Genomic DNA, 13,282 nt, shown 5'->3' on the forward strand with positions numbered 1-13,282 from the left:
CATCAAAAAATGCAATAAAAATGTGTCAACTCATTTTATGTGGTCATTATATCAGTATAAGCAAACAAACCATCACTGAAACAGTAGAAACAGAGAAAACATGCTCATATGTTTTGCTCAAATGAGAGAGAATCTGAAATAATAACAGGAGAGAATGAAGAGATCAAAGATAGAGGGAGGTAGGCTTATTTTCATTGAGGAAACAGGTGTTGTAGCGGCGAGAGCTTTACATCAAACTGAGACACCGCCACAGGAAATGGGTCTTTAGAGCAATGAGGACAGAGCGAAGCAGAAATGTTGGAGCCTCATCCTTTCAGCACTTCTGAATCATAGAAGCACACGGATACACAAAGCTCCGATTTTCCTGGCTCTGAATCACTCATCAGCATCCGTGTTTAAAGAACAAGATGGTCGGTGGCGGGCTTGGGACTTCAGCCGTGATTAAGAAGGATGAATGTGAAACGATGATGAAAAGATCGCACCAGATTATTGAGTACTGTAAACACATTTAATGGACAAACAAAAGACTTGGATCTCTCGGAGCAGACTCTTTAAAATGCTCAGGGAGCACAGCTGGGCTTTTTATAAACCCTCTTCATCAGAGAGCCGTGTTGTTGTGTGTTACACCGGTGATTTTATAGAACCGGACTGATTGGGCGTCTCTGATTGAATCAAGACAAATGATAGAGTGGGACAGATTGAACTCCTGTCGTCTGCACTGCCAAAATAAGGTCTACAGGACCAGTGTTGGGAGAAACACAGCACAAATAAAACCCGGGTTACGTAATCAAATGATCAGTATGGTTCTGTATAGTGCTTATTAACATACAGCATACATATTATTTATATAGAGAATAATGATTTAAAATATATTAATATAATTTTATATAATTTATATTATTTATAAAAATATTCAATTATTATATAATGATTAAAAACATATATTAAATTCCTGAATTTGAACATTGCATCAAAGCAGCGGCGAATTTGTTCTGTCTTGGAGCTTTTAGGCTGGTGGCTGCATTTATTTGATCAAAAATACAGTAAAAACAGTACTACTGTGAAATAGTATTACAATTCAAAATATAGCTGCAAGCAGCGATGACGGGCCCAAGCCGTCAGCATACGCCACCCCGGTGGCATCAATAAAACGGTGCCCGGCGAGCACACGCATTACAGTAACCCTCTGGCAGTTTGGTTTTAAGGGATACGGCAATTAAAGGGTTAATCCAAACCATCAACTCTGTGAAACACACACACACAGAACAACATATAAAACTTTATAACTTTGTAACACTTTACAATAAGGTTTCAGTTTTTAACATTAACTATATTAATTAACATGAACAATAAGTATCTAGTATTTATGGTACCACTTTCTATGAAGCCCGTATTTATAACACGTAATAAAGGTATTCTTAAGGCATTATAATGAATGCATAATGCATTATAAATAACATAAGTAACTCTGCAATTACATATCAACTAGCAGTCATGAGAGTATTAGTAGTGCGTCTGATGAATATACTGTATGCTAACACTTTATTTTGATGGTTCCTCAACAGACAAACTGAGTATAGGATACTTTGCAAGTTGTGAATATTCTGCCTACCCTACCTAAGTCTACTAATACAAATAGTTTTATATAAACATCCATGCACTCAAGAAATGTCGTAAGGTATTTATAGGCAGCTACAAATGATTTGTTCTCGAGCATATATATAATGTTTAATAATTGTATTTTTCATACTTTATTAATGATCAATTTAACATTTCTAACATTTAAAAAATTCTTTATTAACATATATTCCTGTTGTAATTCATGATTAAGTCAGGTAGTTATAAAACATTTAGCAGTTGCCAGCCATCTATTTGTGGGAGCTCATCTAAAGTGAGGACTATTTATACTTTATAAAGCATTTACAAAGCAGATTTAAAGGCTCATTTATCTTCCAAACAGAAAAGTTAAACACAACACAGAGGGATACTGTAACGGGCGAACAAGACGTGAGACATGCGGATCCATGTGCTAACTTTTATTTATAAACATAGTCAAGACACAGCCAAATAGATATGGCATGGGCAAGACACAAGAGAGATCCGGGCAAGCGTGGGTTGACGATCGGCGAACAATATCCAATAGGGCAAGGCAGAGAGATAATCCAGGTACACAAGCAATAATCCAAACGAGATGCAAACAGAGTCCAAACGGTAAGGCAAAGGGTGAATCCAGGAAACACGGGCAGATATCAAAACACTAGAAAAGGCAAGGCAAGGCTATAATCACTGAGAGGGCTCTGTAGAGTAGCTATTGCTAGGATATACAAGATCAATACTCGGCATCTAGCAAAAGGAAGTCCATGGTTTATAAAGCCTGAGTGATTAGTGTGAACAGTGAAGTAGTGAAGTGCAAGAGTCCATGCAGTGAGTGGGTGACCTCTGGTGGTGATTAACCGAAAATGCATGGACCAGATTCATGACAGATACAGAACACAAAGATTTTTTCACTATGAAAAAAATGAAAACTTTGCACTTGATAAAAAAAAAAAAAGAAAACTAAACCTCTGCAATTTCATTGAAAAAAGTAAATAAATAAAAATTAAAGTGTACAGTTGTACAGTTTCATTTTTTGCATCTTGAAAAAATATTTCTGTTCTGTTTCCCTCTGTGTTGTGTTTGTTTATTTTTTCTCTTAGGAAGATGACTGAGCCTTTAAATCTCCTTTGTCATAGATACGCCTAATAAATAAAGAACAAGCCATTTATAGCTGTATTTCAAAACTGCTTACTAATGACTATTAATGTTGCCACAATGCTTTATAAAGGATGAACTAACTATTTACTAATGTTTACCTAATGATTCATAGCATGCAGTTATTATAAAGTGTTACCCTATAATGTATTATAATTGTTGTTATGATTATTCATGAGATTTTATAACACATTATAAGGTTTTTTATAATCCATTATACATTCACTATAATGCCTTAAGAATACCCTTATAATGTATTATAAATACGGGCTTCATAGAAAGTGTTACCGTATTTATTAGTGTTAGTTAATATTCAAAACTGAAACATTATTAAGATTTAAAGTTTTATCTGTTAACATTAGTTAATGCACTGTGAATTAACAAATATTTTGATTAACTAACATCAACAAACATTAATAAATTCTGTGAAAATATATTTTTCATTGGTAGTTCACGTTAGTTAATGCATTTACTAATGTTAAGAAATGAGACCTTATTATAAAGTGTTATCAAAATCTTTAATGATTTATAAGCATTTTTTAACGATTTATTTTTCCATGAACTAACATTAATAATTTTTACTAATACAAATAAATGAAGTTAAAATGTATTGTTCATCCTTAATGTTATTTGTGAATTAACCAATGTTAAAAAACTATATTATTTAACTGTTGTTAGTTAACATCAACAATAATGATATACCATTTATTAATGTTAATTAATATTAAGTCCAAAATGTATTGATACATTATTAAAATGTAAAGTTGTATCTTTTGAACATGACCATTTTTCTAACATTAAAAAGATTAATAAATGCTTAAAAAAAATTGTTCTTTGTTAGTTCATACTATCATGGAAGAATTAACATGCTGTAAAAATATATTTTTCATTGTTAGTTCACGTTAATTAATGCATTTTCTAATGTTAAGAAATGAGACCTTATTATAAAGTGTTATCAAAATCTTTAATGATTTATAAGCATTTTTTAAAGATTTAAAAAAACAGACACTCTCTCTCTTTCTCTCTCTCACCCACTGCCTCAATCCACACAGTCACTCACACCCCACCCCCACCCCTCACTCAGAAACAGTGTAACAGCTCTCTGATAGTTTTTAAATTTTCTGCTCCGCATAGTGTATTGTAAATTCATGAAATTAATCACATATCCTCAGACGGTCTTGTTCTGAGTATGTAATTTTTTATGAAGTGTTTGGAAGCTGCTCTTAAAAGATAAAAAAAAAAAATTGTCTTCTCTTTTTTACTGTAACTTTAATAAATTGCCATTAAAACACCGTTCAAGATATCCTAAATCCGTCTGCAATTTAGCATCTTCCGTATTTTGGCATTATGAGAAAAAATGTTTGGTGTGATTTCCGTGTTTCTGTTTGGAGGAGTATGAATTTGTTTACAGCCCGTTTAAAAAAAAAAACGCACATTAAAATAAATATAGCCGACTTCCTGTTGGTCGTAGCTAATGACTGTAAATTAGAAAGTTGTCCGGATTAATAAGAACAATTTATGTACCGAGTTTGGTGTCTGTAGCTATCATTATATATATATATAATCATTAATAATTATATACCATTTAATGTTGATCAATATTAATTCCAAAATGTGTTAATATATTATTAAATTTTAAAGTTTATCTTTTGAACATGACTATTTTTCTAACATTAAAAAGATTAATAAATGCTTTAAAAAATTGTTCTTTGTTAGTTCATACTATCATGTAAGAATTAACATGCTTTAAAAATATATTTTTCTTTGTTAGTTCACGTTAATTAATGCATTTCCTAATGTTAAGAAATGAGACCTTATTATAAAGTGTTATCAAAATCTTTAATGATTTATAAGCATTTTTTTAAGATTTTAAAAAACAGACCCTCTCTCTCTTTCTCTCTCTCACCCAGCTCCTCAATCCACACAGTCACTCACACAGTCACTGACACCCACCTCCACCCCTCACTCAGATGCAGGCTGGCAGGGAGATCTCACTCAGAAGCATTTTAACAAGTCTCTGATAGTTTTTTAATTTTCTCCTCTGCATAGTGTATTGTAAATTCATGAAATTAATCACATATCCTCAGACTGTATTGTTCTGTGTATGTAATTTTTTATGAAGTGTTTGGAAGCTGCTCTTAAAAGATAAAAAAAAAAAAAAAATTCTCTTTTTTACTGTAACTTTAATAAATTGCCATTAAAACACCGTTCAAGATATCCTAAATCCGTCCGCAATTTAGCATCTTCAGTATTTTGGCATCATGAGAAAAAATGTTTGGTGTGATTTCCGTGTTTCTGTTTGGAGGAGTATGAATTTGTTTACAGCCCGTTTTAAAAAAAAACCCACATTAAAATAAATATAGCCGACTTCCTGTTGGTCGTAGCTAATGACTGTAAATTAGAAAGTTGTCCGGATTAATAAGAACAATTTATGTACCGAGTTTGGTGTCTGTAGCTAAAACTAACCCCCCCATTTTTGACAAAAGGTGGCGCTATAGAGTGCCTCTTCCACGCCCGTTTATGAGCTTTTTCCAGTGTCTAACTATCATTAATACTCATATGTGTGTTGAGTTTCATGACATTCTAAACATGTTATCTGCCTCAAAATCACCAGAAACGAATTTTCAACTTTGACACGTTGCCATGGCAACATACTTTTAGATATCAATCTTCCCTCCACAGTTTTACATCGGCCGTGTTTTGACATTATTCTGGTGAAGTTTGAAGCAAATCGAGTAAAAATAAGATGCTAAATTCAAAGCATTTTGAAAACGACACACTTCCTGCAGCCAGTTGGTGGCGCTATAACTTTCAGTCATAATAGTCACATCTATCCGATCGACATCATACAACGAACAAATCACTGAAGTTTGATCAACATCATACAATGTATGTGGACGTTATTAGGCATTTCCTGGGTCTCATTTTTCGCCATAACTTCATCGCCTCGCCACGGGCAAACCGTTCGACATATCAAAAATATCTTCGCAATTTAGCGTCCCCAATGTCTTGTGATCATGTTCACCGAGTTTGGTGGCAATCGTATGGAAATCCTCAGAGGAGTATATCAAATTCCAGAGCATGCGCTTTTTAAACAGCCCTGAATAGCCGACTTCCTGTTGGGCGGAGCCTAAGACATGCTGTGCGGAAGTTGTTCGGCTCAATGAGTTCTATACGTGTACCGAGTTTCATATGAATACGTGCAAGTATGTGTGAGCTATACATCAAGTTTTCTGACAATTTTCCAGGGGGCGCCGTAGAGCCCCTGTGCCACGCCCGGGTCCCAGCCTCAGCGGCGTCCTAATGGCCGCAGGTTCCAATGTGCGTGCCGATTTTCGGGAGTTTTCGGGCACGTTAAGGCCCTCAAAAGTGCCCGGATGATTGAAATAAAAAAAAAAAAAAAAAAAAAAAAATATAGCTGCGAGCAGCGATGACGGGCCCAAGCCGTCAGTGCATACGCCACCCCGGTGGCATCGATAAAACGGTGCCCAGCGAGCACACACATTACAGTAACCCTCTGGCAGTTTGGTTTTAAGGGATACGGCAATTAAAGGGTTAATCCAAACCATCAACTCTGTGAAACACACACACACAGAACAACATATAAAACTTTAAATTCTGTGAAAATATATTTTTCATTGGTAGTTGATGTTAGTTAATGCATTTACTAATGCTAACAAATGAGAAATTATTATAGTTACCAAAGGTTTTAATGATTCATAAGCATTTTTTAATGATTTATTTTTCCATTAACTAACATGAATAATTTACTAACACAAATTAATAAAGTAAAAAATATATTGTTAATATTTAATGTTATTTGTGAATTAACCAATGTTAAAAAACAACATTATTTAACTGTTGTTAGTTAACATCATTAATAATTATATACCATTTAATGTTGATCAAAATCAATTCCAAAATGTGCTAATATATTATTAAATTTTAAAGTTTATCTTTTGAACATGACTATTTTTCTAACATTAAAAAGATTAATAAATGCTTTAAAAAAATTGGTCTTTGTTAGTTCATACTATCATGGAAGAATTAACATGCTGTAAAAATATATTTTTCATTATTAGTTCACGTTAATTAATGCATTTCCTAATGTTAAGAAATGAGACCTTATTTAATGATTTATAAGCATTTTTTAAAGATTTTAAAAAACAGACCCTCTCTCTCTTTCTCTCTCTCACCCAGCTCCTCAATCCACACAGTCACTCACACAGTCACTCACACCCCACCCCACCCCCTCACTCAGCTGCAGGCTGGCAGGGAGCTCTCACTCAGCAGTCTAAGAGCTCTCTGATAGTTTTTAAATTTTCTCCTAAGCATAGTGTATTGTAAATTCATGAAATTAATCACATATCCTCAGACTGTATTGTTCTGTGTATGTAATTTTTTATGAAGTGTTTGGAAGCTGCTCTTAAAAGATAAAAAAAAAAAAAAATTATCTTTTTTACTGTAACTTTAATAAATTGCCATTAAATCATCGTTCAAGATATCCTAAATCCGTCCGCAATTTAGCATCTTCAGTATTTTGGCATCATGATAAAAAATGTTTGGTGTGATTTCCGTGTTTCTGCTTGGAGGAGTATTAATTTGTTTACAGCCCGTTTTTAAAAAAAACCCACATTAAAATAAATATAGCCGACTTCCTGTTGGTCGTAGCTAATGACTGTAAATTAGAAAGTTGTCCGGATTAATTAGAACAATTTATATACCGAGTTTGGTGTCTGTAGCTAAAACTAACCCCCTCATTTTTGACAAAAGGTGGCGCTATAGAGTGTCTCTTCCACGCCCGTTTATGAGCTTTTTCCAGTGTCTAACTATCATTAATACTGATATGTGTGTTGAGTTTCATGACATTCTAAACATGTTATCTGCCTCAAAATCACCAGAAACGAATTTTCAAATTTGACACGTTGCCATGGCAACATAATTTTAGATATCAATATTCCCTTCACAGTTTTACATCGGCCGTGTTTTGACATTATTCTGGTGAAGTTTGAAGCAAATCGAGGTAAAAGAAGATGCTGAATTCAAAGCATTTTGAAAACGACACACTTCCTGCAGCCAGTTGGTGGCGCTATAACTTTCAGTCATAATAGTCACATCTATCCGATCGGCATCATACAACGAACAAATCACTGAAGTTTGATCTACATCATACAATGTATGTGGACGTTATTAGGCATTTCCTGGGTCTCATTTTTCGCCATAACTTCATCGCCTCGCCACGGGCAAACCGTTCGACATATCAAAAATATCTTCGCAATTTAGCGTCCCCAATGTCTTGAGATCATGTTCACCTAGTTTGGTGGCAATCGTATGGAAATCCTCAGAGGAGTATATCAAATTCCAGAGCATGCGCTTTTTAAACAGCCCTGAATAGCCGACTTCCTGTTGGGCGGAGCCTAAGACATGCAGCGTGAAAGTTGTTCAGCTCAATGAGTTCTATATGTGTACCGAGTTTCATATGAATACGTGCAAGTATGTGTGAGCTATACATCAAGTTTTCTGACAATTTTCCAGGGGGCGCCGTAGAGCCCCTGTGCCACGCCCGGGTCCCAGCCTCAGCGGCGTCCTAATGGCCGCAGGTTCCAATGTGCGTGCCAATTTTCGAGAGTTTTCGGGCACGTTAAGGCCCCCAAAAGTACCCGGATAGTCGAAATAAAAAAAAAAAAAAAAAAAAAAAAAAAAAAAAATATAGCTGCGAGCAGCGATGACGGGCCCAAGCCGTCAGCATACGCCACCCCGGTGGCATCGATAAAACGGTGCCCAGCGAGCACAAGCATCACAGTAACCCTCTGGCAGTTTGGTTTTAAGGGATACGGCAATTAAAGGGTTAATCCAAACCATCAACTCAGTGAAACACACACACACAGAACAACATATAAAACTTTAAATTCTGTGAAAATATATTTTTCATTGGTAGTTGATGTTAGTTAATGCATTTACTAATGCTAACAAATGAGAAATTATTATAGTTACCAAAGGTTTTAATGATTTATAAGCTTTTTTTAATGATTTATTTTTCCATTAACTAACATGAATAATTTTTTCTAACACAAATTAATAAAGTAAAAAATATATTGTTAATATTTAATGTTATTTGTGAATTAACCAATGTTAAAAAACAACATTATTTAACTGTTGTTAATTTACATCATTAATAAATATATACCATTTAATGTTTATCAAAATCAATTCCAAAATGTGTTAATATATTATTACATTTTAAAGTTTTATTTTTTGAACATGACTATTTTTCTAATATTAAAAATATTTTGTTCATTGTTAGTTCATTGTAAGTTCATACTATCAATGAAGAATTAACATGCTGTAAAAAATACATTTTTCATTGTTAGTTCATGTTAATTAATGCATTCCCTACTGTTAACAAATGAGACTTAATTATAAAGTGTTATCAAAACCTTTAATGCTTTATAAGCATTTTTTAAGGATTTTATTGAGAAGTTTAAACAGACCCTCTCTCTCTCTCTCTCTCTCTCTCTCTCTCTCCCTCCACACTCACTGAACTCACACAGTCAGTCACCCACCCAGTCACCTACCGCACACATTAGAAGCACAGAGACAGGAGAACTCTGATAAGTTTGAAAATGTTCTCCTCTGTATAGTGTATTGTAAATTCATGGAATTAATAACATATCCTCAGACTGTATTGTTCTGTGTATGTAATTTTTTATGAAGTGTTTTGAAGCTGCTCTTAAAAGATAAAAAAAAAGAAAAGTGTTATTTTTTACTGTGACTTTAATAAATTGCCATTAAATCACCGTTCAAGATATCCTAAATCCGTCCGCAATGTAGTATCTTCAGTATCTTGGAAGCATGTGAAAAAATGTTTGGTGTGAATTGTTGGTTTCTGCTTGGGAGGAGTATGAATTTGTTTACAGCCCGTTTAAAAAAAAAAAAAAACACATAAAAAAAAAAATAGCCGATTTCCTGTTGGTCGTAGCTAATGACTGTAAATTAGAAAGTTGTCCGGATTAATAAGAACAATTTATGTACCGAGTTTGGTGTCTGTAGCTATCATTATATATATATAATCATTAATAATTATATACCATTTAATGTTGATGAATATTAATTCCAAAATGTGTTTATATATTATTACATTTTAAAGTTAATCTTTTGAACATGATTATTTTTCTAACATTAAAAAGATTAATAAATGCTTTAAAAAAAAAGTTCTTTGTTAGTTCATACTATCATGGAAGAATTAACATGCTGTAAAAATATATTTTTCATTGTTAGTTCACGTTAATTAATGCATTTCCTAATGTTAAGAATTGAGACCTTATTATAAAGTGTTATCAAAATCTTTAATGATTTATAAGCATTTTTTAAAGATTTTAAAAAAACAGACCCTCTCTCTCTCTTTCTCTCTCTCACCCACTGCCTCAATCCACACAGTCACTCACACAGTCACTCACAGCCCACCCCACCCCCACCCCTCACTCAGCTGCAGGCTGACAGGACCTCTCACTCAGAAGCATTATATCAACTCTCTGATAGTTTTTAAATTTTCTCCTAAGCATAGTGTATTGTAAATTCATGAAATTAATCACATATTCTCAGACTGTATTGTTCTGTGTATGTAATTTTTTATGAAGTGTTTGGAAGCTGCTCTTAAAAGATAAAAAAAAAAAAAAATTATCTTTTTTACTGTAACTTTAATAAATTGCCATTAAATCATCGTTCAAGATATCCTAAATCCGTCCGCAATTTAGCATCTTCAGTATTTTGGCATCATGATAAAAAATGTTTCGTGTGATTTCCGTGTTTCTGCTTGGAGGAGTATTAATTTGTTTACAGCCCGTTTTAAAAAAAAACCCACATTAAAATAAATATAGCCGACTTCCTGTTGGTCGTAGCTAATGACTGTAAATTAGAAAGTTGTCCGGATTAATAAGAACAATTTATGTACCAAGTTTGGTGTCTGTAGCTAAAACTAACCCCCCCATTTTTGACAAAAGGTGGCGCTATAGAGTGCCTCTTCCACGCCCGTTTATGAGCTTTTTCCAGTGTCTAACTATCATTAATACTCATATGTGTGTTGAGTTTCATGACATTCTAAACATGTTATCTGCCTCAAAATCACCAGAAACGAATTTTCAACTTTGACACGTTGCCATGGCAACATAAGTTTAGATATCAATATTGCCTTCACAGTTTTACATCGGCCGTGTTTTGACATTATTCTGGTGAAGTTTGAAGCAAATCGAGTAAAAATAAGATGCTGAATTCAAAGCATTTTGAAAACGACACACTTCCTGCAGCCAGTTGGTGGCGCTATAACTTTCAGTCATTATAGTCACATCTATCCGATCGGCATCATACAACGAACAAATCACTGAAGTTTGATCAACATCATACAATGTATGTGGACGTTATTAGGCATTTCCTGGGTCTCATTTTTCGCCATAACTTCATCGCCTCGCCACGGGCAAACCGTTCGACATATCAAAAATATCTTCGCAATTTAGCGTCCCCAATGTCTTGAGATCATGTTCACCGAGTTTGGTGGCAATCGTATGGAAATCCTCAGAGGAGTATATCAAATTCCAGAGCATGCGCTTTTTAAACAGCCCTGAATAGCCGACTTCCTGTTGGGCGGAGCCTATGACATGCTGCGCGGAAGTTGTTCAGCTCAATGAGTTCTATATGTGTACCGAGTTTCATATGAATACGTGCAAGTATGTGTGAGCTATACATCAAGTTTTCTGACAATTTTCCAGGGGGCGCCGTAGAGCCCCTGTGCCACGCCCGGGTCCCAGCCTCAGCGGCGTCCTAATGGCCGCAGGTTCCAATGTGCGTGCCAATTTTCGAGAGTTTTCGGGCACGTTAAGGCCCCCAAAAGTGCCCGGATGATTGAAATAAAAAAAAAAAAAAAAAAAAAAAAAAAAAATAAATATAGCTGCGAGCAGCGATGACGGGCCCAAGCCGTCAGCATACGCCACCCCGGTGGCATCGATAAAACGGTGCCCAGCGAGCACAAGCATCACAGTAACCCTCTGGCAGTTTGATTTTAAGGGATACGGCAATTAAAGGGTTAATCCAAACCATCAACTCTGTGAAACACACACACACAGAACAACATATAAAACTTTAAATTCTGTGAAAATATATTTTTCATTGGTAGTTGATGTTAGTTAATGCATTTACTAATGCTAACAAATGAGAAAATATAGCTGCGAGCAGCGATGACGGGCCCAAGCCGTCAGCATACGCCACCCCGGTGGCATCGATAAAACGGTGCCCAGCGAGCACAAGCATCACAGTAACCCTCTGGCAGTTTGGTTTTAAGGGATACGGCAATTAAAGGGTTAATCCAAACCATCAACTCAGTGAAACACACACACACAGAACAACATATAAAACTTTAAATTCTGTGAAAATATATTTTTCATTGGTAGTTGATGTTAGTTAATGCATTTACTAATGCTAACAAATGAGAAATTATTATAGTTACCAAAGGTTTTAATGATTTATAAGCTTTTTTTTAATGATTTATTTTTCCATTAACTAACATGAATAATTTTTTCTAACACAAATTAATAAAGTAAAAAATATATTGTTAATATTTAATGTTATTTGTGAATTAACCAATGTTAAAAAACAACATTATTTAACTGTTGTTAATTTACATCATTAATAAATATATACCATTTAATGTTTATCAAAATCAATTCCAAAATGTGTTAATATATTATTACATTTTAAAGTTTTATTTTTTGAACATGACTATTTTTCTAATATTAAAAATATTTTGTTCATTGTTAGTTCATTGTAAGTTCATACTATCAATGAAGAATTAACATGCTGTAAAAAATATATTTTTCATTGTTAGTTCATGTTAATTAATGCATTCCCTACTGTTAACAAATGAGACTTAATTATAAAGTGTTATCAAAACCTTTAATGCTTTATAAGCATTTTTTAAGGATTTTATTGAGAAGTTTAAACAGACCCTCCTCTCTCTCTCTCTCTCTCTCTCTCTCTCTCTCTCTCTCTCTCTCTCTCTCTCTCTCTCTCTCTCTCCCTCCACACTCACTGAACTCACACAGTCAGTCACCCACCCAGTCACCTACCGCACACATTAGAAGCACAGAGACAGGAGAACTCTGATAAGTTTGAAAATGTTCTCCTCTGTATAGTGTATTGTAAATTCATGGAATTAATAACATATCCTCAGACTGTATTGTTCTGTGTATGTAATTTTTTATGAAGTGTTTTGAAGCTGCTCTTAAAAGATAAAAAAAAAGAAAAGTGTTATTTTTTACTGTGACTTTAATAAATTGCCATTAAATCACCGTTCAAGATATCCTAAATCCGTCCGCAATGTAGTATCTTCAGTATCTTGGAAGCATGTGAAAAAATGTTTGGTGTGAATTGTTGGTTTCTGCTTGGGAGGAGTATGAATTTGTTTACGGCCCGTTTAAAAAAAAAAAAAACACATAAAAAAAAAAATAGCCGATTTCCTGTTGGTCGTAGCTAATGACTGTAA

General features: G+C 34.2%; 1 protein-coding gene across 2 annotated transcripts in view; it reads right to left on the reverse strand.

Annotated features, from left to right (window-relative positions):
• Window positions 1-13,282, reverse strand: part of LOC306843741 (sodium/potassium-transporting ATPase subunit beta-1-interacting protein 2) — a gene marked incomplete at its 3' end in the record, with an annotated part of 175,843 nt that overhangs the window by 13,717 nt on the left and 148,844 nt on the right. The window lies entirely within an intron of this gene.

This window comes from Barbus barbus (assembly GCF_936440315.1).
Source record: "Barbus barbus genome assembly, chromosome: 24".
NCBI classification, from domain to species: Eukaryota; Metazoa; Chordata; class Actinopteri; order Cypriniformes; family Cyprinidae; genus Barbus; species Barbus barbus.